This window comes from Protopterus annectens, chromosome 7.part0, assembly GCF_019279795.1.
Source record: "Protopterus annectens isolate FY-2018-M chromosome 7.part0, PAN1.0, whole genome shotgun sequence".
Taxonomy (NCBI): Eukaryota; Metazoa; Chordata; order Ceratodontiformes; family Protopteridae; genus Protopterus; species Protopterus annectens.
Window position 1 is genome coordinate 1,752,310,318 of NC_056739.1, and position 26,061 is coordinate 1,752,336,378.

General features: G+C 41.5%; 1 protein-coding gene across 1 annotated transcript in view; it reads left to right on the plus strand.

Moving 5' to 3' along the window:
* Window positions 1–26,061, plus strand: part of LOC122807224 (AP-3 complex subunit sigma-2) — a 1,165,940-nt gene that overhangs the window by 204,550 nt on the left and 935,329 nt on the right. The window lies entirely within an intron of this gene.

A 26,061-nucleotide genomic window follows, 5' to 3' on the forward strand; every position in this document is an offset into this window, starting at 1 on the left:
ATCGAAATAAAGCATAAATATAAGAATAATTATTTTTGTACTGCATTTGTAATGTTATTAACTGGATAAGGGAAATGATCCATTGCTAATCCTTTTCAACTGCTACCTGGGCCCCATGTTCAATATGTTTATGGACAGTGTAGAGAACATATTTATTCTCAGTATTTTTGGAAGGTGAAAGGAAGCTAGAATAAGCCTTCACAGTCATGGAGAGAACATGCAAACCCCATACATGTTCCAAATATCAGATAATGTATGTGCATTGTTTAGGTCATACAGTTCATAATGTAAAATTCAGTGTCAAGATCTGAAAGGACAAGTGACTAATTCAGTTTTATGCAGGTAACAATACAGAGTGTCAACACTGGAGGCTACTGAAAAGAAATATGTGCTTCTAAGTATGATTGCTTGCCTTAATGATGGTTAAAGTTAAACTTGTCTTTGTTTTATGACCACCCTTAATGACATAAATTACCAAATGTCTGTATGAAGTAGAAGGTGATATTTTTTTTTTAAGATGATATTTTAGTTCAATAATAAATATAAGGACTGCTGTCACAGTCTTGTTATACTGCATACCTCTCAGTTGTCCAGATTTTCACAGAATGTCTCTCAGAATGCTCACGTTTATGAGGTGGTCAGTAAGGTGATAGTAAGTTTGGGATGACTATTCAGAAGTTTTGACTAAGTTATGAGACTTCATAGGAATAAGTGCTTTGATGAAAAGGCAGCTAGACTCCAAAAAGATTGAAGGAAAAGTCATGTTATAAAAGCAAAGATTAGGTGCTGTCATTTTGGCAAAATTCACACAGAAACTGAGACTTCATCAGACAGTTTTCTGAGTAAATGCAGTGCCCAGCTGTCAATTTCCAGGATTTTCACAGTAGAAGTTAAATGTAGTACATTTATGATGCTGTGTCATGAGTGTGGACAGCAAAGATGTTCACATGGAAGTACAGTAGATAATTAACAGAGAAGTCAAAAGTCTCCTTTTAAGGTACAAACCATGTCGTGTAACCTAGATCTGAAAAGTGACAGGTGTGAAGTGCTCTGAAGGCAGTGCTTGTATTATGTACATTGTAAGAAGAAAATACTGTAAATTGTGAACGTTGTTGAACCTCATTCTCCTACGTAAATGAACAGTAACAATGATATTGTATAGTACTATCTACTCAGTGATGTGATACACGTCATGAAAATACAGAGAAAAATATTTGCATATAGCTCAGAAGATGGGTTCACAGAGACATTTTTACTTCTGGAGTGATGCATGCATTTTTTTTAGCTAGATCTTAGACATTACCAGTGAGCAGTGGAATGAAGTGGCTGTCTTTTGAAGTTTCAAGTGCATATAGTGAACATTTCTAGAGTTAAGGCAATAGTTGTGAAGTATAGTGTGTGTTTATTTACCATTTTCTGACCCTAAATTTTCATCATGCACGTATTATGTCACATTTCATGAATTAAAGTAGCAGCAATGTAAAATTTCAAACACAATGGAAATTTTGCAGAACAGCTTTGGAATTTTGTTACAGGACGGATTTATGACCGTAAGATGTGGGCTAGATAGATGACACAGCAAAATATGTCCCTAATAAAATGATGAAAGGTAGCACAGTTATGTGCATATGGTTTCCAGAGTAAATGCAGGCTCGTGAATTTGGCTTGTATCAGTTATTTTCAATCCAGCATTAAAATGTTTATCTTAGACTCATCCAACGAATTTATTGTGCTGTCCATCTGTAAAGGGGGAAAAAGTTACTTTCCCTTCTTCACTTCACGTCATTACTTCTATCAATTTCTCTCCCTTAGCTTTCTCTCTAAATATACAATAAGCCTGCTTTTCTTTCACTTCATATTGCAATTTCTGTTTGTATTATACTAACTTACCTTTAATTTCTCTATACAATTTCTCTATTAAATTATGGTCATATAACTTGTACCTGTTCTTAACATTATTTTTGAATTATTTTTAAAGACTGTAAATTTATCATTCTTAAAATGTTTTGTAATACTTTGGAGATTTTCTTCCCAGGCCTCTGCTGAAAATGGGCTTCTACCATGTAACCATCTGACATTCAGAAGAGCCAGCTAGCACGAATTCCTAGTCAACAACCTTGCTACAGAATTCTGAACCCTCTGCAGCCACTCCATGTCTTTTCCCTTTAGCTCAAGGTAAAGGTAGAGTGTCTTCTGTGTACATGTGTGTGAGCGTTCTTCGTCGAAGTTGAAGGTTGTAGGCCGGCCAAGCAACAGCGTTTTCTACTCTACTGCAATCATTAGCGGGACGGAGTTCGCTGTGGCAAAAGCCGAAAGACACAAACAAAGTAGTTCCATTGTATGGATTACTTTAGCAAAAGCTCGGGATGGTATTCTTTAGATAAAAATATGACATTAATGACAGCTGAATGACAGCCATCCATTTCAGCCTGACTTCTAGAATTATGTCAAGGTCATGAATCTGAGCAGCAAATTTCAAATCTGTACCCTACTTCAGCTATTATAAGAGGGAAAGTAGGGGAAGATGCAAAGGATATACAGTGGTGTGCACCAGCAATGTCTTCTATGTAGGGTCAAAATTAACTTGAGACTCTCATCAAGTGGAGAATGGACTTCAAGCATTTTTTCAAGGGTGACAAAATATGTCAAGGACGCCTGCTTGAAGAAAAAGAAAAATATATATATCATTAAAAAGAAAGGCCTCTGTAATGGGTGGGCACATATAGTGTAAATATCAATGGCAGCAAGACTGAGTGCTGTGGTACCACAACTCCAGTGGGTGATGACATCTGTGATAACCCAGTTCCAGAGGGTGATTACTGGACTAATTAACTCCCAAGATGGCAAGATCACTCCCCTGTGAGTGATTTGACAGGTAAGAGGCAACCAGTCAAGCACAGTACTGAGGGGAAAACGAACATTTTGACAGTCTAGCAATATTCCATAGTCAGTGTTGTCAGGAGCTGCTGAGAGATTAAAGAGAACTAAGATGGAGCATACTTTTGACCTGCAGCAATTATGTTATTAACTTGAAAAATAGTTGTCAGTACTGTGCCTAGATCTAAAACCAGACTAATGTGGATCAAAGAGGTCATGAGATGTCAAACAGATGTACAATTGTGATTAAAACTTTTTCTCAGTAACCTTCCCTTTAAAGCTAATGTTAGAGATGGGATAGTATTTGTCCAAAAGGTTCATATCCAAGGAAGAGTTTTTGAAAGTGGGGTAAGTTAAAACCTCTTTTCTTATCAATGCAAATCCACGTCACTCTGAAAGAGGACACAGAAGCTGGACCGGGAACTAGTCCACAATAGGTAGAGTGCAAAGATGATACCACATTCACTATATCATCATAACCGAGACATGCAAATTTAGTCCATCAGAAGTCAAGAGACTCAAGACAAGAACCATACCAATGCAATGTGAATACACTATATACAAAGAACAGCCTTTTGGCAAACTTATCTGTACAAAAGTATGCAGCTTTGGCACATTAAGAGGATGAAAGGGGCTCTACCAGCAATGAAAAAGGCTAGGCTACCCAGCCTAACTATCCCTATAAAAGGTGCTGCCAGAAAGTTTTTTGCAGCAGAAATCTCATAGTACTTACAGTGCTTTTTTCTGTGAAATTGTTGTCTGGTATGTCTTCACATGGCACTGAAACCATAATCAAAGCCTGTGTCTTGCCCGGAGCTGATGAACAAACCATGACCCCTAGCACACAGTAAGCCTAGGATGCAAACAAACTGTGCTTACTGCATCTAGGGTACCAGTTACAGCCCTAAAGCATGCAAGTGAATCTGATAAAATAAGATAAAAGTTGCCTGAACCGTGACATAACCAGTATTGCTCTTACTTAAGAGCCTCCCTACTATAGACATCAAAACACCATCCTTGATGCCTCAAAGTGACCAGATAAGAAACTTGTGGTACCATCTAGTTCCTAATTTTCAGGCCATCTTAGTGTATCCAAATTAATGTATAGCTGAAGTAACAACATGAGTGAAGCCAAAACTATTAAAATATTAAGAGGTTTCCTAGCCTGTTCTCAGTTATCAACAACCCAGGCATTGAATATATCCAAGGTAAGACATTGAGATTTCTTCACTAGTTCAGTGAGAAAATCCATGTACTCTTGTTGAAGTGCTTCTAGATAGCTAGGAGGATGATAAACAAGGAAAAATCTGCTTTTCATTTCTACTGTATGGACACATTCAAGGATATATGGCCAGCATCTGTTTGATCCAAATCAAGTGATGGTTTAATACACATGGTCACACCACTGGTGATGCCGTGGGCTTTGAGCAGTGTGGAGACCCAGAAGACTAGCAGTTGTAAACTATGGCCTGCTGTTTTCTTCACTCCAGGTCTTTATGTCAGATTCATGGTAGACTTAAAATCCAAGAAGATGTCGATGTTCTTCATGTTTTACTGTTGGACTCATCACACTTGGGTTATCTGCCTGCAGATAGCCCTCAGTCGGCCCGAATACTAGAGTCTTGGGATTTCTGCGGTGGATGCTGTCACCTCTTCCATGACATTAGGTTGTCAGGGGTATAAAACATGCAGCAGATGCCATTACATTAGCTTTTCTTGCCATGTGGGTGTCCGAAGCAGAAGCAGTTCACAAGTGCTGGTCGGCTGCTACCTGAAATTTTCATCATTCGAGTTTCAAACCTGAAGTCTTCTAAAGCTAAGTACCCCATTGGGGATCCTTTTTTGTTGCTCTAACCGATGTCAGAAAAAGTTAACAATTGTCTTGTCGGTGGAAAGCAAATACTTCGCAGAGATTTTCATTCTTACGGTTTTGTGACTTGTTTAACACCTGAACTATTCTATCTACCTATCTTTGTCACTAAATTCTTTTGCTCTCATTCTCCATATTCCAAAACGGCTTCGATAAACCATCCAACTACTGATCTTCCGAAAAAATGTAAGGATAAAGACGGAGACAGACGTACTCAGTGAGGCACTTACCTCACCCCTGATACCCACTTCTACAGATTCGCAGGCCTTTGCTGAGACCCATTCGGAGTCTGGTGTGCTTCTTCAACTATGGAACATGTGGATGTCTCTACCTTGGATGGGTCCAGAGTCACTGTGCACACATCGGATTCTGAGGGTGTATTCCAACCTTTCAATGTTCGTATCAAACAGTCTACTTCATTTCTGACTAAAACTACCGAGTTTCTCTGGCCCAGAGTTTGAAAACCAATGACCACTCAAGCTCCCATGCCACAGAAACAAATGCTTAGAATGGCTGAAGACCTTCTAAAAGACAAAGAATTGATTTTCCTTCTGATTCTACAGACCATGATTCCGTTGACTCTGATCCCTCTGATTACCAGGACATTCCATTATCTACCTATGAGGATTCAGATGCAGAGGATTCCATTCCCTCTGCCTCCCCTCCAGAGGACAGTGAGTCTATAGACAGATGGGTTAAGAAGGTATATACCTCTGCAACTCTTGCCATAAGGGCTTTAAATAGCCAGTTTCACATGTTGAAGTACCAGCAGCATATTATGGAACTAATTAAACAGAAAATGTTGTTACTTCTAGATTGTGCAGAAAATAAAGATTTACAAGTTAATGCATTCTGCAAACCAAGTTAATAAACATACTTTGTAGTGTGGTTTTGATGCCTTTAGACGCATCTTGCAGGGCTGCCTGTCACTTGGTCTGTACTGAGAAGGCATGCTTGGCTGAAGGAACAAATCTTGCCAGACCATGTCAAAGCAAAATTAATAGATGCTCCATTAAACCAGGAACGTTTGTTTGGCACAAAAACAGAAGAAGTTCTGAAAAAGATGGAGGAAAAAGCTAAATCTATGCAAACTGTTAAAGATTTCTTACAGGTGCAGCCATCTAGATTCATTAGGCATTGGCCTTCAAAAAACTGGTCCTTTCCAGTCCCTCCCAGGCCTTCTCAGTCCAAACCCAGGGGTAACAGACCACCAAGACTACAGTCTCAGGGTATGCAGACATCTAAGCAATGGAATGCTCCCACCTCTAAAACAGGGAGTGGTAAGCCACCCCCTTATGGAAAAAGTTCACAATGACTTGTTTATCCTCCCTCCCAGTAATGCCCAAGCACTTGCACCCCTAGGAGGAAAACTCACCCTGCATGCAAAAAACTAGATGTCCATTACCCAGGACTGATGGGTCCTAAACATTGTATCCCAGGGATACAGATTCTACTTCCACTCACTGCCAACAAACCAGTGGGCAGAGGCTCAAAAGCAAGTACTTTCTCTTCTCAGTATCAGGGCTATTCAACCTGTTCCAGTAGAGCAAAGGGGACAGGGTTTCTACTCCATACTGTTCCTGGTGCCCAGAAAAAGAGAGCTCATGGCACCCTATCCTAGATCTGTCCATTCTAAACACCTTCCTGGTGGTCCCAAAATTCAAAATGCTTACATTGCAACAGCTGCTTCCTATGCTAGCCAAGGACTCCTGGCTAGTCACCATCTGCACATCCCCATAAGGGAATCTTGCAGGAAATATCTGCATTTCAGGGCAGGCTCTGTGCACTTCCCTTTGGCTTATCTACTGCGCTCAGGGTGCCTGGCTCCAGCCATTGCAGACTGCAGACAGAGAAACATTCAAATTTACCCATACTGGGACGATTGCCTGATTCAGGCAGACAGTCAGGAATTGCTACTTCAGTACCTGGCATTTGTAAAAAGACTTCTAACTTCTCTGGGGTATACCATCAACGAAAATAAATCACATCTGGTGCCCAGCCAAAAGATTGTATTCCTGGGAGCAAGCTTGAACACAACTTCCCAGATGGCATTCCTCACTACAGAAAGCAGGTTCATTTGACAAACTACTTCAAACTAATGGCCACCAACACCCAGCTATCTGCAAGAAAAATACTGCAAGCCCTAGGGTTCATGGCCTCATGCATTCTACTAATTCCATATGCAAGACTGCATATGAGGAAACTTCAATGGTACTTAAAAAGTTTCTGGTGTCAACATTCTCAGGACTTGGAAACACTGATTCCTATCATTCCTTGTCTAAGGGCAGAGGCTTGCATCCACAACAAGGGACTTCCTTTCACTCAACTCCTCGCTGCCCAAACACTGACAACAGACGCATCAGATTATGCATGGGGGGCTGACATGGCAGGCAAATGCATTTGCAGTCCTGGTTACCCTCCCTCCAGCCCCCTGACTTTTCTAGATTTTCTGCCTATCCTCTTTTTGGCCATATCTTATGGCTATGGTATTTACTTTTTACTGGAGGTGTTCCACACCATGTAATTGCTTCCTATTTTGGGGGCTGCTGATATCTGGGGCAAGAAAAACTGATGTAATGGCGTCGGCTGCATGTTTCATGGAAGAGGCGACAGCATCTGATGCAGAAATCCCAAGACTCTGGTATTCGGGCCGACTGAGGGCTACTTGCAGGCAGATAACCCAAGTGTGATGACTGCAACAGTGAATACACTTGAACATCTACATTTATAGTAAGTGTACACAACTGTACTTTTTTGATCTCAGTCAGTCTGGAATTAAGGTTAGAGGTAGAAATGGTGCCAGAGGTACCACAAGGAGGAACACTAATATGCTTCAACCAGTGATGTATAATAAGTACTCAAAAAAAGTGTACGCAGAAAAACATCCAAAGCAAATTACCAAAGCAAATGTAGTCATTACAGCTGTTGGTAGTGTTTTGTCTCTGTGAAACTTGCAGCAAAGTGCATATAAAGTCACTTTCATACCCTGTCATCAGAGAACGTCATCCGATGGAAAGTCAAAAAAAGTCAGCTGTTAAACATGAAGTGCTCATGTTGAACATTAGAATAGATAGTCATATCAGTATTTAGGCAAACTTGCCTATCAGGACACAGTCCTTTACCAATGGATATTATTTTAGTGTTCATCTGTCCATGTACTATCTAGTAGGCTTTGAAAATAAACAGCAGTCTTCATAGAATAAAAAAAGTCAGTCTTCCAATAAACTAGCTTTGATGCAACACTTCAACCACAGAGCCCAGGAACATGTTCGAATGTTGCTGTCCTTGCCATCAGATGGAAAAACTGGATACAGTAACGTAGATGATACAAATTGTAATTCATCAACAATCTTTAGTTGATCCCAGCAAACAAATAAATCCCAGATCTCAGCAGCAGCAAAATGGCAATCAGAATATCACTTAACTCTGGAGCTCCTAAATGTGAGTACTGTGAGATCTCTCAGTCCATCACTGGTCCACATGTAAGTCTACAACATATACTCCCAGCACAATCCTAAGATGTCCTTCTATTCTCATGTTGCAGTATTCATAACTGTAGGGAGGTTGTTGCCTGCAACACTGGATATCTGATGTCTGGATGTACCCACTTCAGATCTTTTCTGCCACAGTGGTCTATGGACCTCTGATTGCCAGACATCTGCAGCCTCAGGTTCTGTCCTGAGAAGATATTCATGCACCACTAGATAATAAGGCTCCTTTCAAGGAGTTACAAAATTTAAAACATTTACTGTCTCCCCTATTCCTAGGTACCATAGGAACTATCCTCAAAGGACCACTTTTGTTAGGAGGCATTCAACACAGTCTACTGCCCCACAGGCTAAGGGATGGAGGCAATCTAGGAAACACTCCACTCCTAGACCATCTTCTTCCACTCCCACTTCCTTTTAGAGGCAGCCAGACACAGACAGAGCCCCTCCACTGTGACTCAAACCCATTACCCACCTTCAAAATTACCTCAGATGCTTGGGTCCTCTCCATCATTCAAATACAAGTCAGCTTCATCTCTTTTAGCTCAGGGCACCATAGAAAGAGTACTTCTATATCAGACAAACAAGGATTTTAACTCCAGGATGTTTTTGTCCCAGGAAAAGATGGTCCTTGGAGACCAATTCTGGATTTGTCTGTCCTTGCATCACCTCCTGCCCCTCATCCCCAACCAAGCTTTTATGGTATCCTTGGATCTGAAAGATGCCTACCTCCATATTCCCATTCACCCCAGCTACAGGCAATGTTTATGCTTTTCAGTGGGTTCCTTGCATTTTCAATTGTCTTTCATCATCACCTATGCATGGTGTCCAAAGGGTGCAGGATAAAAATGACCTGATGGCAGCATTCATAATGAGTGCTGAAAAGTCAGTGAAATCACCATTCCCCTCTCCTTCCATGCCTGAAAACAGACATTTGCAGATCATTCCACCTTTACAACAAATCTTCACAGATGTTTCCGACCTGGGTTGGGGAGCAGTTTTGCAAAACCACAACAAACAAAACAAAGCTCAGGAAGAGTGGTCCTCCCTCAGGCAAAGGGACAACATCAATATCAATGTCCTGTGGTATATCATCAAGCGGGGTGGACATCTGTTTGCCTCCTCCCAGAACAAGCAGATGCCTCTGTTTTGTCCTTCTGAAGATTCAGAAGGACAACCAGAAATCCTGCTGGTGACTCCTTTTTGGCCAAGACAGCATTGGTTTCCCCTACGTCACCATTGGTTTCCCCTACTTCACCTACTAGCCAAGGGCAATCACCACAGGTTACCCCACTGATTCGACCTACTCACACAAGACAGGGGGTCTCTCATACACCGTCAGGTGCTCAACCTCAAACTCACACTATGGATGATAAGAGTTCTGATCCCCTTCAGACACCTATATTCAGAGGACTTATTCAATGTCCTGCAAGAGGCCAGGAAACCTAGTACCAGGAGAAATGATATGTCAGAATGGAAAAGATTCTCCAGGTGGTGTCAAAAGAAAAAAACAGAACCCTGTTCTTATTCCTGTACCTATGGTTCTTTCTTACTTGTGTCAGCTTCTACATTCAGGACCAATGTACACTTCTGTTAAGGTACACTTGTCAGCCATTTCCACCTGTCTCCCTTTGGTACCTCCTTTGGCATCCAGATTAGAGGTAAAAACTATTCTTAAGAGGGTCCTCCATATCAGACCCCATTGTAAACTGATACTTCCTTCATGGGACCTTAATTTTGTCCTTGAAAAACTCATACTTCCTCCATTTGAACCAGCTCACTCAGCATCTCTGAAGCTATGCATTTGGATAACAGCACTGCTGGTAGCCTTCACTTGTGCCAGGAGAGTCTCAGACGTTCAGGCCTTGATGGCTACCCCCTCCTTACCTCATCTTCCATAAGGACAGGGTCTCCCTCAGGACTAATCCTTCCTTCATGCCTAAAGTGGTTACTGAGCTTTCCTTGAATCAGACCATTAACCTTCTTGTTTTCTTCCCTCAACCTCCAAATTCCTCTGAAAGAGCTCTACATTCTTATGATGTTCATAAACAACTTAGGTATCACCTGGACAAGACCAAATCCATTAGAAAGTTTGACCAGCTGTTTGTCTCCTTTCACCCAAAGGCATTTGGGAAGGCAGTCTCTAAACAGACTTGTATCATCATGGATTTCTAAAGCTATCTCTGCTTGTTATTCTTTAAATGGAAAAGATTTAACTGCCAGTGTGAGAGCTCATTTTATTAGGGCAGCTGCTTCTTCAGCAGCTTTTTTAAGGGGGGTGGACTACGCTTCCATACTGGATGCAGCCACTTGGTCCTCTGTCCATACGTTTATCAAGCGCTACAAGCTAGATTTGATCTCTCTAGAGTCAGAACTGGGTTTGCTAGGTCAATTTTACAGGCTCTCATAGACCAGGCCCCTCAACCTACCTCCCAGGCACATACCTAAAGCTTTGGTACTCTCCCTGCAGTCATGAATATTGCAACATGAGAATAGAAAGACATAGAATAGTTGTGTAAGAACTTACCATAACCTTAGATGTCCTTCCCTTCCATGTTGCAGTATTCAGCCCCCCCTCACCCCCTATTACTCTGTTTTTCCATCTGGAGTGGCATTTCTCTACCTTCTCTCCATCTAAATAGGGCACAGCAACAGGCACATACCTCTATTAGGTTCCTTCCGACCTGATGGCATATGTGGGTCTGAAAAACTGACTTTTCTTTTCTTCTCAGGGTTACTACTGTATGTAGGTTCTGTAGTGGGTACGTGCAGATGTCACTTTTATAGCCAACATGGCTCTGACATGCAACATCGCATGTACCCCTGTTCCTAAGACTTTGGTATACTGGCTGGATGTCCAGTGCTGCAGGCAGTAACCTCCCTACAGTTATGAATATGGGAAAATGAAAGAGAAGGAGATCTAAGGTTATAGCAAGTTCCTGCACATCTAGTCTATATTATAGCATAATGAAACAGAGAGATTCCCAAATTCTTTAAAATAGTCCAGCATGGAACAAAATGAGAGACGAACCCTTTGCATTTGCAATCTCAACAATCTGAACAATCTTACAGTAAGGACAGTAATGGCATCCATCTATTGGTTTTGCATTTAAAACTATACAAATTGTTAAACACATATCACAACCCCACATATAAACAGAAATAATATAAAAGCTGACTGAACTGTGGCATTGTGTGCAGTGACAACTACCCAGTGTCATTTTTGCTTTTGTGTTCTGGGAAGCTATGATTATGACAGTGGAGCAAAAATAATGTAAACTTTCTGACAAGAAGGTTGTTTTTAGTACTTAGAATATAATTCAGAAAATAAATCTCAAGCACATGATGAATAGTAAAGGCACACCTTTGAAAAGGTAATGTATTGTGGCTGCTGCTTTTTGGCATAATTCCAGCCCAAAATTATCTTTCTGGAAAATAGCACAGCTGGACCTGTAAGCTCTCCACACCATATGAAACTTGGTCATTAAAAGTTATATAAAATGCTGAAAATAAAGTGTTTGTGTCTTGTTTTCCCTGTTCCAGTTTCAACAAGAAAGCTGGTTACTTCTGGGCTCTCATTCCCTAGGTTTTATTAAAGGCAATCATTCTGAGTGATATGATATTCAGTCTGATGAGAAAAATGAGAACTGACTTTCTCACTAAAGGTACTCCATTTTAACTTGCTCATTAAATTAGCCATCTGAATATTTTAATTCTGAGATAATAAAAGTATCCATGGAGAGAATACTGATTTTGTGTATTTGTGGAGGTGTGCTGGACCGAGCCAGTAGCATACATACTAGGCCTCAATTACATAAAGCTCGAGGAGATGGAATAGAAAGACATTTTATTGGGCATAGAGTATTCCTTGTGGTGGGCCAGCGTAGTACAAAGTTGTAACGTTTGAGCTTACATACCTTCTATACCCTTTGGTCTAGATGTATTTTTTTGGCTGTCCATTAGTCCCTATGAAGGTCAACACTTGTTTCATGGTGTTGAGTGTACCTTAGACACTTCACAAGAGACTCATGTAATCAGTGATGTTATATTGTCCGTATCTCACCTTCCTTCTTTCTGTTTGGGTTCAGAGCCGAACTCGGCTCTGATTCGACTACATACTATATATAGCTCGAAAAGTCTTTACTGGTTCGAGGCTAACCCTTATCCTAACATGCCTAGCGGTAGCTACCTAGATCTCGTTTGCCACTTGCAGCATTGAGATTGTCTTCTGCCGGCTCAGGCTAAGTAGTTTTTTTCTTCTGCTAAATTTTGAATATTGTGACAGTTTTATGATGTTTTCATATACTGGTAGTGTTAGTCTAACTTTTCTTATGTTCTACTACCCGCCCCCCCAACCTTCAGCTGTTTGTTATTGATTTTGTTGTGGTCATTGTTTCCATGGGGCCTACCTTACATTTGTGATCCTTGCCGGCAGCCCGTTTAAGTTAGAGGGCTTTCTCCATTTTCCATCCCTCCCTTCTACTTACAGGAAAAGCAATTTTAGTTAGAGGCTCTTCTTTCCTTAGGAGAAGTAGCTGTTTAACTTAGAGGCTACCTCCTCTTTCCTTCTCTTGTTTAAAAAAAAAAAAGTTGTGTTTTTTGTCAGGTGTGTTACTGTAAATTTTTGCTAACTTGTATGTTACCTTTATTGCTTTTTCAGGTACTTTACCATGTCCAAGGATCCAAAACCATCAGGGTTTAAAAAATGCGACTTGTGTTGCCAAAAAATGTCCCTTAAGGATGGGTACATGAGTTGTGTGTACTGTTTAGGGGCTTTTCACCTGCAGGACTCTTGTTCCATTTTTCATGGCTTTAGTGCATGAGTCCTGCAGGAGAGATGAAACAAGCTTATTCTACGAGGTTTATTAAAACCTCTTTTGAAGCTGCATCTGGAGAAATTCAGTCTGCAAAAAAACAGGATGATAAACCTGCATCTTCGTCGGCTACGTCCTCTGTGCTGACCAAATCTAAAGATAGGTCTTCCGAGCCTTCAGAGCGGACAGTTGGCTCTGCTAAGACTCTCTCTCCGGCAGCTCCATCAGCAGTCTCGGAGCCATCCCGGACTCATTAAAGATCTAGGTCCCCCTCCTTGGAGGTGAGATCAGTTCCACAGTCTCCTATTTTACAATCTGTGGCAGGTAGTCACCGGTCTTCTGCACACTCATCTCAGTCATCCAGGAGCCTTTCGGATGATGACATGGAGAGGTTGGTGAAGAGGCTGCTCAGTACACTGGTATTTGCTAAATTGTTGTCGAGCCCAGCCCTGAAGGAAGTGGTGCCGTCTGCCCAACCAGTTTTTTCATCGATTCCTCCTCTGACTGCATCCAGTGCGGAGCCGGAGTGCATGGAAGTCATGGTGGTGGAACTGTGTGTTCCGAGAACCCTATGTTTATTGGTTCCAACCACCTTTCTGATGATCTCGATACCTCGGTCTGTCGAGGGATATGGGGACCAATGCTGTCTTGTCGGGTCCAAGGGGGGGGGGAGTGGCATCAGATCCTTGTCTGACCTCCCTCTCCCTCTTGGTGCTTCGGTGCAGGTGAGCTCAGCTCCTACATCGGCCTCAGAGCCATCGCCCTTGGTTCAGAGGAGGTCTCCATGTTCTTTGGAGCCAGAGTCTCTTTCCATCCAGACCACAGTGCCTTCAAGGTGATGAGGAGTGTGTTGTCTACTGAGACTGCTCCACCCTCAGCTCCATTGGCTCCTTACCCTTCTATATCAGTGTCTGCCTCGGAACCTCCCCTCCAACCCAAGCGTAGGGAACCTATGCCCCAGGACGCCCCATTGGGTGACCCCCACCTCTTCCGAAACCTCCCCTGAGCATGCCTCAGAGGAGGTTCCTCGGATGAAAAAATGCAAGAGGAAGCATTTGGACTCCCCTGAGTCCGTCACCTCAGACACAGACTTGGTGGAGTCAGAAGGGTCCCACGGTCCCCCTCTGAGGATGTCTCTTTTTCAGGCATCCTGGAAATCATTAGGCAGGGGTAACTGGAAGTCCCTTGCCCCTTCTGAGGACAAGTCCGTGTACCTGGACACTTTTGGTTCCCGACCCTCCACCTCTTGGGTGTCACTACCTTTTGACCAACTTATAGCTGTAGTGAGTCAAAAGGCGTGGAGCTCTCCAGAAACCATGGAACCAGTTCCGCGGAGGCCCAATAAATTTATAACTGCCCCTGAAGACGAACCATTTCTTTCAAAAGGAGTGTCTGTTGATGCTATGGTGGTGGAAGTAGCCACCAAGAAGGAACTAGCAGAAACTTCCTCTTCTGTCCATCCACCTAACAAGGAGTCCCGGAAGATGGACAGGTGTGGGAAGCATATGTATTCGTCAGCGGCCTTTACACTCAGGTCACTGAACTACTTATCACACCTTACAAGACTTCAGAGGGATCTCCTCAAGGAGTTAGGAGATACCCTTCAGGATCCTATAGCCGAGGGAGCAGCGAACAAGATGGCTAACCAGCTTGTGACCTTGACCTCAATTGTTAACTCCTCCATGCTCCTGATTTCTTACACACAGATGGAGCGAGTAGGGCTGCAGGCACAGGAGTCACTCTGCGGAGACACTCCTGGATGCACCTGTGTCAATTTGTGGAGCCCTTCAAGTCCTCCTTTACAAACGCCCCCTTTGATGGCTCTTCTTTGTTCGGGCCTCAAGTAAAAGAGACTCTTACCAGGTGTAAACGAGATGGCAAAACTCTCTCTGCCATGGGAGTACGTTTTTCCACTCCCTCGAGACCTTACCCCAAAGGTCAGAAGAGTAGTAAGATGAGGTTCCAGAAATCTCAGTGAGCTTTGCCTGATACACGTGGAGAAAATTCCCCCAGGGGCAAAGGGGGAAATAACGGGAGATGCCGGTCTTGCAGTGGGGGGGGGGGGGTGCAGGAGGGCGACAAGGATGCTTTCTCTGCTAGGCCCTTCCAGCACCCTGATGGGTTGCCCACCTCTGGAGGTAGTCGGGGGCAGATTATCACTGTAACCAAAAGCCTGGCAGGCGATATCAGAAGATGCATGGGTATGATCCATAATATCCAGGGGTTACAAAATTCCCTTCTCCCCAACACCCCCCAAAAGAGCACAATGATCAATCCCAGATGTTCCACCCAGTCTTCGGGATCAGGCAAACCGAGACGTACGAAAGTTGCTGCTTAAAAGAGCCATCCAGGAAGTCCCCGCAGACCAAATCAATTCCTGAACTTACTCAAGGTTCTTTTTAGTTAAAAAAAAGACAGGGGACTGGAGGCCCATTTTGGATCTCAGCAGACTAAACAAATCAGTCAGGAAAGCGAAGTTCCATATGGTGACACTGCCGTCCATTCTCCCCTTTTTGGGTCAGGACAATTGGATGTGCTCTGTTGATCTCCAGGATGCGTACTACCATATAAAAATGGACAGGTGATCCAGGAGATATCTATGCTTCTGGCTGGGAGCCAGTCATTATCGGTTCAGAGCTCTGCCCTTTGGTCTCACCACAGCCCCCAGGGTGTTCACCAAATGCATGGCAGTGGTCACGGCTCACCTGAGGCGTCTGGGATTCCAGGTGTTTCCGTATCTAGACGACTGGCTCCTTACTGCTACCACCGAGCATCACCTGATAAAAGCATGGGACCACACAATTCACACTTGTGCACAACTAGGCATCACCATAAATTACGAAAAATCTGGTTTGTTGCCTTGTCAGTGTATTACATTTATAGGGGCAGAATTAAATACAAGAGACATGATGGCGAGGCTTCCTCAAGAAAGGGTCTCTACCATTCATCAACAAGTCTCAGTACTCATGACAAAGAAGAGAATTCAGGCAAGGTACGTACTGAAGGTCTTGGGTTCTATGGTGGCAGCAATTACTCTTGTCCCTATGGCACGCTTCCATATCAGAATTCTGCAGTGGCTCCTTTTCATTTCAGGACCTACCAATGTCACACCTGATTTCAATAACAGAGTCCTGCAGGAGGGATCTGCAGTGTTGGCTCCACTTTCCCCCCAGGTTACCCTAGGCAGACCATTCCTGACCCTCCAGCCGGTAGCCACAGTGACCATGGACACTTCCCAGTTTGGGTGGGGGGGGCATTATCTGGGACAGACTGTTCAAGGGACATGGCAACCAAACGAGTACCATTTGCACATCAGTGTCCTGGAGATGAGGGCGGTGATCTTGGTGTTGCAAGCACTTCAAGACTCTCTTCCTTCAGGGACTATAGCAATACAGATGGACAATATGTCAGTTGTGTGGTATATCAACAAACAGGGTGGAACCAGGTCTTACCCCTTGTGTCAGGAGACTCTACGAGTATGGCAATGGGCGATGTCTTCCCAACGTTTTCTGATTGTGACGTACATCCCGGGGAAATCCAACACGATAGCGGACAAGCTCAGCAGGGCAATACTTATGCCTCACGAGTGGTCCCTGAAACAGGAAATTGCGGATCTGATTTTTTGCAGATGGGGCCAGCCATGCTGTGATCTCTTTGCCACTCCCTTAAACAACAAATGCAGCAGCTACTTCGCCCTAGTCCCACCACCGGGACAGTCACCCAGGGATGCACTTGTTCACGATTGCCCCCCCCCCATTTCCTCTAATTCCCAAAGTTCTTCAGAAAGCAAAATTGTTGGGTTGCAAATTGATCCTTATTGCCCCTTACTGGCCTCGTCAGATATGGTTTCTGTTCCTTTGGCATCACCTGCAAAAGAAGCCTTGGATTCTGGACCCAGTTCCAGACTTCCTGACACATCAGTCAGGCGCTCCCCACCCCTTTATACAAACTCTCAAGCTGACAGCTTGGTTTCTCCACTTCCGGTCCTAGCCAGGCTTCTAGAAATCTCCCCTGTGGTTCAACACATTTTGGTTTCTCCTGACAAACCCACTACCAGGAAACTTTATGCTAGTAAATGGAAGAGGTTCTCCTATTGGCAAAAAAGAATGAGATTGATCCCTTTACTTCACCTATTTCAAAGATTCTTGATTTTTTGGCTGAAACCTTTGTACGGCGAGCAGCTGCAGCTATAATTCGGGTGCAACTGGCTGCCATTTCCAGTTTTCATGTAGGACACTTAGGTTCTAACGTCATGTCACATAAATTGAAAGGCCTTCTTATGAGGTACTGCCCTATTAAGACCCCCAATAAGAGAACTTCCCACTCCATGGGATTTAAATTTAGTTTTAGCAGCTCTAATCCCCCCCCCCCTTTGAGCCAGCTTCTTCTTGTCTTCTAAAGTTTTTGTCATGGAAAACCCTTTTCTTGATTGCCATTACATCAGCCAGGCGGGTTTCAGAGTTAAAGGCACTTTCCATTCGCCCTCCTTATTTAATTTTCCACAAAGAAAGAGTCTCTGTCAGAACTAATCGTTCCATTTTGCCAAGTATGTTCCGAGTACAATTTGAATCAGTCCATTGAACTTCCTGTTTTCTTCCCCAGTTATGGCAACAAGGCAGAGTATAAGCTCCATCAATTGGATGTTCATAGGTAACTTCGCTTTTATTTACATAGAACCAAAGACATTAGAAAATCAGACCAATTATTTATATCCTTTTCAGAGAAGAAGCAAGGTTCTCAGGTTTCAAAAATAACCTTGTCAAAGTGGCTTTCGAACACCATCACATATATTTATGAATCACGAAACATGAAAATCCCAGAAAAGATTAGAGGACACTCGACTAGGTCTTTGGCTACCTCTATCACGTTTTAAGCTAGACTACCTTTAGATTCTACCTGTGCGGCAGCAACATGGGCTAACCTCCATACCTTCATTACTCATAATAAAGCGGATGTGGCATCCTTTGGTTCCACGGTCCTGAAGAGTTTTTTCCAGTGAGCCACAGTGAGCCACTCAGGATTTAAATGCTGGGGACACTGTCCCAAACAGAAAGAAGGAAGGTGAGATACGGACAACATAACATAAAGAAGTTCTGTTCTTACCGTAACATTCCATGTTAGTTGTCCTTCATCTTGCCTTCCTTCTTGCGTCCCTCCCTCCTTCCCCCTTCCTGGATTATAGAGAGGATTTCCTTTTTTTTTTTTGGCTACACTGGCTGAGTTTCTGCTGTCACTCTAGCTACTTATGTATAATCTTTGTCCCCCCCCCCCCTTGTTATGCCTCCTTCATGTTACAAGGGGATTATCCGCTATGGTAATTTTGGTAAATTGATTCTTGTTTTACCTGCTTTGTCTAGTGGTTGGTTATCACAAATGAGATCTGGGTAGCTACCGCTGGGCATGGTGGGATAGGGGTTAGCCTCGAGCCAATAAAGACTTTTCGAGTTATAGTATGTGGCCGAGTCGGAGCCGAGTTCAGCTCTGAACCCAAACAGAAAGAAGGAAGGTGAGATGAAGGACAACAAACATGGAACGTTATGGTAAGAACATAACTTCTTTTTTCACAATAGTTACTTCACTTCTTTTCACTGTTTTAGTATTTGAGACCCCGGTATTCACGATGGAAGGCTTTTTATCTGTATATTGGTCTGAACTAGTCTTTACTGTCATTTATTTGCAAGTGCTATGGCAAAGTGAGATATTTTTTTCCTGGTCAGCAAGAAAAGGATTTTTCCTGTTGTATATGTAATTGACAAATGGTGCAAAAGCAGTACCACAGTCATTGTTATTTTACTTAGTCTACATGTTTCAGGATTTTGTAGGATTTATAAAAATGTTAGTTAAAAAAAACAGCTTTATCTTACTTAGGTTCATAGGTAGGTACTAGGCATTCGGCCCTGGGGCCTATACAATTCCAGCCAAAAAGGTACCCTGGTTTTTGCCACCCAAGAAAATAATTTTCCTGTGCCACTGTCGAGCAGAGCCACAGAGGTGATCCCCGGGGTGAATTTCCTATTTCCCATCCGATCATCAAGATTTTTCTTGAAGAGTGCTAATGAGGAGCTTTGTTTGATGTAGATAGGTAGTTTATTCCAGAGTATGGGAAGTCTCTGGGACAGGAATCTATCCCTCCGGCATTAACTAAGAAATAGATGAAATTCCTTTAAGTAAAGGAAATGGACAAAGATTCTTCTAGGAAGTAAGACAAGAAGGTGGAATCAGAGAAAATGGCTAAATGTAATGAGGCAGATCCAGACCGGAACAAAAAAATACAAGTCCTTACCAACTTCTTCAGACGGGTTAATTCCTCTTTGATAGTTCCCAAAAGCAGGGATGTAAAGCAGGTTACTTAGTTACCAAAAGATTCTTCTTTGACATTGGTATTACATAATGTAAAGGCAGAGAAAGCATATTTTGCCAGTGTCTTTGTCTCCCTATTGAAATGGTTCTCAAAATGCTGAATGCCAACAAACAAAAAAAAAATCAAAAATCCAGAAGATCGAATTTTGATCATTGCTCTTCTGCTTTTTATATATATATATATATATATATTTTTTTGCAGGGGGGGCAAGTCCCCCATATCCCCCAACTTGTATATACCAACTCCAAGATTATCATACCTCAGAGAAAATGTAATATTGTGGGAAACAGCAGTCTTGGACTTGGTATATTTGGCCAATTAGCCTCACTGTTGCAGGACTTGTTCAAGTGCATCCCAATAATTCAAATGGTTACAGTCTTTATCAGTACCTTCATTAGGTATCCAAGAATTATTTTGCAGGTGCATGAATGTCTGATCCAAAATGTAGTTTAGTGGAAAATGCTTTCAAATTCAGCTCAGTGATTAAGGCTTTAACTGCTGTTCTTCCATCTACTATTACCTTTTCAGACATTCTTTGATTTAAAAAATCCGTTTTTTAAATGTAATAGCTCAAGAATTTGCTAAATAATAAGAATGATTGACATTGGTATCCATTCTGACACTGAAAAGAAAGTGAAATCCTGTATCTTCCAATAATGAGGACAGTTTTTATGACTCAAATATACTCCCCTTGTATTTCAGTAATGAAGAGGGTTTTTGTATGACTCGTATAGCCTCCCCTCATCGATTGCAATCTACTCAATAAAGACATGTTCTCTCACTCTTCAGCAGCTGCACCTCATGAAGACAGGACTGTTGCAGGTATTATACCTGAGATTTTCTTAACTAACCTGTAGGGATTCATGATCTCCTAAGAAAAGATAAGGATAAATGATAGTTCCAAAGTCAAAGGGTGCAGTTCTTTCTCTGCATTACACCTTCTAACTATCCAAAGTCTATATCAAAGCAAGGAGTATGTTAAATACCTGATACAAATGTACAAGGCACCCGAGGACATACAGGATTTTTACCCCACTGGTGAAGTTCACCCTGCAAATGGTTATTTTTTTTTATACATTTTGATTCGTCAACAGCACTTTTATTGAATGCCAAATAGTTGACCAAAAATGAACAAAAATGTTTATGCTGTACATCAAGGGTAACTTTTTTGCAGTGATAAAGTCCCTCTGCACCTCCCATGTAGGGGCACACCCCCAAACCCCTGAACTTAAATGTATCTACTCTGAAGTCACACAATAGTGGAGAAAAACGAAAATTCCATTGTTTGAGGAAGCTATTTTGTATTTCTTTTCAGTCATTCAGCACCTGTTGTTTTTTTCCTGTTTCTTCCAGAATAGAAAATCAATTCTTTTAACAACTTCACCCTGTGACAAAGTGTAAATTGTAGGTATACATGACAAAATGATATGTACATCCAGGAGTCTGGCTATCAGGGCGCTAAATGGCTTGGACCATGTGGTGACTTATCAAAGCTGTTTAGATCGGATTCAGTGTGCACACTGAATGAACTTTCAAACTCTGGTAGCGCCAGTAAATTGGAAAGGCTTCCTGATATGGATGCTAAAATTGGTGTACACACTCAACTGTTTTTATGATATTGTTAATGCATGTGTGCTGAAGATTTAATTATGTTAGAGGTAGTAGTGAGAAGATATTCTTGGCTCTAGGCAGATATTTGCCCCAATATTTAAAAGCTGAGCTCTTACATTGCGTTACTTATCCATGTTATTTTATTTGCGCAAACTGCAAATGATGGTAGTACTTGCCTAAAAAAAAGAAAAGACAAAAATCCTATTACTTCACATTTTCAAAGTAGCTAACTAGCTAATGAAAGGTCCTTTTATAGTAATGGAGCATCTGTCCAGCAAATTCAGTGACAGAGGATCTGCAAGATAAGATAGTCATTGTGTTACACAAGTTCAGTAGGACACATTAGTTACAGTCATAGCTCTTCCAAATTATGTTAAGCATCATTTCTGACATTTCAAGTATCACTGAGAAGCAATTTTCAGTACCAGTTGTCCTCATGGCAAAGAAAAAACAGAGACAATTTGATGCTACAAACATTGAGTCAGTGTTTACAACATAAAGTTTGAGAATAAGCTACAAATGGATTCTTCCTGAAATACTAGTACCTCAAATAAAGAAAATTAAATTGTGTGCTACTTCTAAAGAATCAGTTCTCTGTCTCTCACTCAAACATGTCAGTACTTTCCAGATTATTCCTGGTTTCCCAAAAGGGCAACTTCCTAAGACAAGTACTACATTAAACAAACATGAGCAAATTTATAAATGCAAAACCATTCAAGGTGGTGACTCTAAAAGCACTGCTGTAGTTTGGAGAGGGAGATTCTTACCTGACAAAACTGACTGTGGAATATGTATCATAGCATACTTTATTAAAGCCTTTTCAGACAGTACCTCATGTATTGATTGGCATCTCTTTCTTTCATTTCTGCTATATGGACTGTCCATAGCATATGGGGTGTCTATCAGATGTTTAGTAGCAGTCTTTTCATATCTTAGGAAACAAAATAAAACCAGCCTTCCTTATTTGGATGATAACTTCGTAAGGGCCAAGTCACACAAACTCTTACTGCAACTCATACTTCTAGGAGTTTCATTTATGCAAATCTCTGGGATTAACAGAAATTTACAGAGGGATTTATCTCTGATTGCTGTGGTGTTGTTTTTGTCACAACTTCATTAATTGAGTGCTTCTGTTTTGAATATCTGCTCTTTTTGACTGTTTTTTACAGTCTTTAGTTAGAACTGCCTTGGTTCCACTTTAGTGAGAGTAGAGGGGGGGCTGAGTCATTTTCTAGCCCAGGATTATGTAAATGAAAGAAGTGTTTGCTGTTTTTGATTGGGTACATGGTCTTGTTTGTGTGTGTGTTTTTTTAATCAAATCTACTCTGCAATTTAAGAGCCACAGCTGCACAGCACTTGGCTCATAACCTACTAACAAGCTAAGACTTGTATTACCATATCCTACCTCTCAACCTGTTAGAGCAAGAAGTCTGGAGAAAGCCATAAATAAAAGTGGGACAATTTTTAAATATTCCTCTTACAAACTTTGAAAGTTGACTGAATAACAGCTTTTGTATTAGCATGAATTTTGTGAAGGATATGAAGTCTGAAACTCAAATGTCTGTCATTACTTTTGAAATTCAGTCTTTAATGATTTACCCCTATTTTGCTTGAAAACCACAATTTTATGAAAAAAAAAAACAGTCCAAAAGTATAAGGCCAAAATCTGGACATTCTGCGAAAATCTGTACAGTTGACAGGTTTGTTTCGGCACTTATTTTTTCATATTGTTTTGTCACAGCTGTATTAATTGACTGTTTGTGTTGAATGTCTGTACTTTATGACCTTTTAACAATATTTAATTAGAACTGCTCTCCATGTTAGCAGTGATCTGTATAGTTGCTGATATTTCACATTATAATTCCCTCTCACAGTTTGTTTCCCTTTAAATACCCTTACTGTCCAGACAGTTTTTTCTTTTCTTTACTATAAAGCATCAAGTTTGCATATAGCTGAGTATTGCCGATCAAGATCTTTGTCTTATTGACCTGTTCAGTATTTAAATTTATCTCACTACGCTCTAGTAAATCAGTAACCTTAGATGTGCTCTTCCTGACTCTGTGGCTAGTTTGGTTGAGTTAGGTATTCTGAGGCATTGTAACAATTGTCTCATGTACACTGACAGCCCACTTATTCTTTGAAAAACAGACAAAAGCATGCGAGAGATGTAAATACACTAATGCTGAAGGTGAAACTCTCTCAAACAACCAAAACTAATTGTGTACATGTTGTCAGTGACACTTGCACCACATCTGCTGCACAGGGTAAAAATCCTACACATAAAACTACTTATGCTGAGGAACTTACAGGTAAGCTTCCTAAAGCACTAAGGTCTCTTGCACAGCACAATCAAAAAAGGGTCTTCAGCCATCGCATAAACACTACATTAAAACACTACCCACAGCTACACATAGTAGAACCATATCCAGTGCCTTTACTGCTAAGCCCTTAGGACAAACCAGTGCACAGCCAAATTTCCTGGTCATTGGTAATTCTTTAGTGAGGGACACTAATATCCCCCTCACTAGACTGAGTAAGAAGTGAGTCATGGTTAGCTGCCTTTTTGGTCTACGATCCGTCAAGTCACGTAGGCACTCAGGTCATTGAGCCACAGATACCAGTATGACTCTGTCGTAATCCACGTGGATGTTGATGACCTGAGACGTACCTTACTTGACTATATGAAGTGAGACATGATTGACCAGCCATAGAGTGCAGTACTTCCTTCGGTATGTAGTTGCTGCATATGCCTGATCAAGTAGAGCGACCTCCAAGATTTGTTACAAAAAGAATACAAGGCATAACAAGTCTGCCTTACGCAGAGAACCTTAAAGCCCTTTCTGTCTAATCAGTTTCCTATAGATTGCTGAAGGATGATCTGTGCCTGGCTTAAAACGCATCTGTAAACCCCACAGTTTTGAATCTCCTGCATATTCGTAAGTCAAACAGTACCAGAAATAACAAGGTCTAAGGACTCAAATTTTGTCTGTGACTTAAACAGAACATGTTGGAGAGACAGATATGTGTCCCAGAGATTGCCTCTCCTATGGAACAGGCTTCCTATCCATGTGAAGCTGAGTTCATTTATTACCCAGTTTTCAGCACAACTTAGACCAGTGGATAGGGAATAAGGAAATTTACACTGGGGTTGACATCCATGTCTCTTATGGACTAAGGTAACTTATAAATGCCTGACTCTCTAAGTCATTTTTGGATACAGGATGTCATTATTCTTTCGGGGAAAATGTGGCTAGGCTTAGAAAGGCCCCTGGGTCGTTATAGCAATAACCCACGCCTGGGTGTGGGTAATGCTGGATTTACCCACGGTTGGTGTGGTTTGGTCACAAGGGCGAAGCCCGAGTGGCCAAACAAAACCAACCCTGGGTAAATCCAGCATTTCCCCCACCCCGAAGTGGGTTATTATTATATCTAATGACATTATTTAAGAAAAAAAATAATTACTTTTCTTAAATAATGGCATTGTATAATGCCTCCTTGCTGCCCTTCTGCAGCTGTCTGGTATTCTGCGGCAGTTCTGATGTACTGCGCACACGCATGCCTATGCAGTACATCAGAGCTGTGGGCAAAAGCAACGGAGAAAGCAAGATCTCCGTTGCTTTTTAAAAACTGTTTTGCTATGTTAAATGAGTTTAACATAGCGAGACAGCTTTAAAAAAAGCAACGGAGAATATCTGTTGCTTTTTTAAAGCTGTCTGGCTATGTTAAACCCATTTAATATAGCGAGACAGTTTTGAAAAAAGCAACGGAGAAAGCAAGATCTCCGTTGCTTTTTAAAAACTGTTTCGCTATGTTAAATGAGTTTAACATAGCGAGACAGCTTTAAAAAGGCAATGGAGAATATCTGTCTGGCTATGTTAAACCCATTTAATATAGCGAGACAGTTTGAAAGCAACTGAGAAAGCAAGATCTCCGTTGCTTTTTAAAAACTGTTTCGCTATGTTAAATGAGTTTAACATAGCGAGACAGCTTTAAAAAAAGCAACGGAGAATCTCCCTTGATTTTTTAAAGCTGTCTCGCTATGTTAAACGAGTTTAACATAGCAAGACAGTGTGAAGCAACGGAGATCTTGCGTTCTCTGTTGCTGTAAAAAAAAGAGTTATAGTAATGGAAAAAGTCCGGGCGACCGGACCTTTTTCCATTACTATAACTCTGATTTACAATGTGCACGCTGACCAATCGGCGTGCATGTTTTTGAATATTTAATGGGGGGTCGTTGTATAATAGTCTAGTAACAATGTATGAAAGCAAAACTAGACAAAACCGAGAACCCTGGTTTTCTGTCTTAATAAACCTGGTCACTGTTCCTCCATGGTACTTGCCTCTTTCCAGATCCTAACTAAAACAGCAAGGCAATATGCTACATCTAGGACAAGACATTGAATGTATCAGCTTGGGAGGATAGGACTTTGATGCCTAGCAGTTACTCCACCATTGTGCAAGTCTTGAACATTGTAAAGAGAGCTGGGAACTTACTGCAAGGATATTTTACCTGCAAAAGGGGAAAAGGTAAGTTTGTCTAATTGTGTTAGAAGGTCTGAACTTACTAAAGTTTCCCCTCCTTAGGCTGTGCAACTATTTGTATCATTTTGTTTTAGTCAGGTGTTGCATATTCATTTTTAAATCTTGTGTTTTCAGTTTTTGCTTGCATTCCAGACCATCCTCATTTTGCAGCAATTGTGCCTGTTAGAGCCTACTGTAAAAATATTCTCCATTTCTTCAAAGAGCACATATTCTGTCTCCATAAAAGAGGGTCATCTTAACCTCAGTTTGAAGCAGCTGGCACATTTATTTTATTTTTATTTTTTATTTATTTATTTATACATTTGTTAATTGGGTAGAGACACTGGTTCTTGAATCCTTTTCAGTCCAAACCTGGTACAGAAGACAAAAAGATATATTACTATGATGCAGTTGGCCAGTGCTTCAAAGCAAGTAATTATAAGATACAGAATTACTGTACGATCAGACAATATTTTACAATAAATTGAAACAAATCATCAGCGACTTTAAATCAGCCCC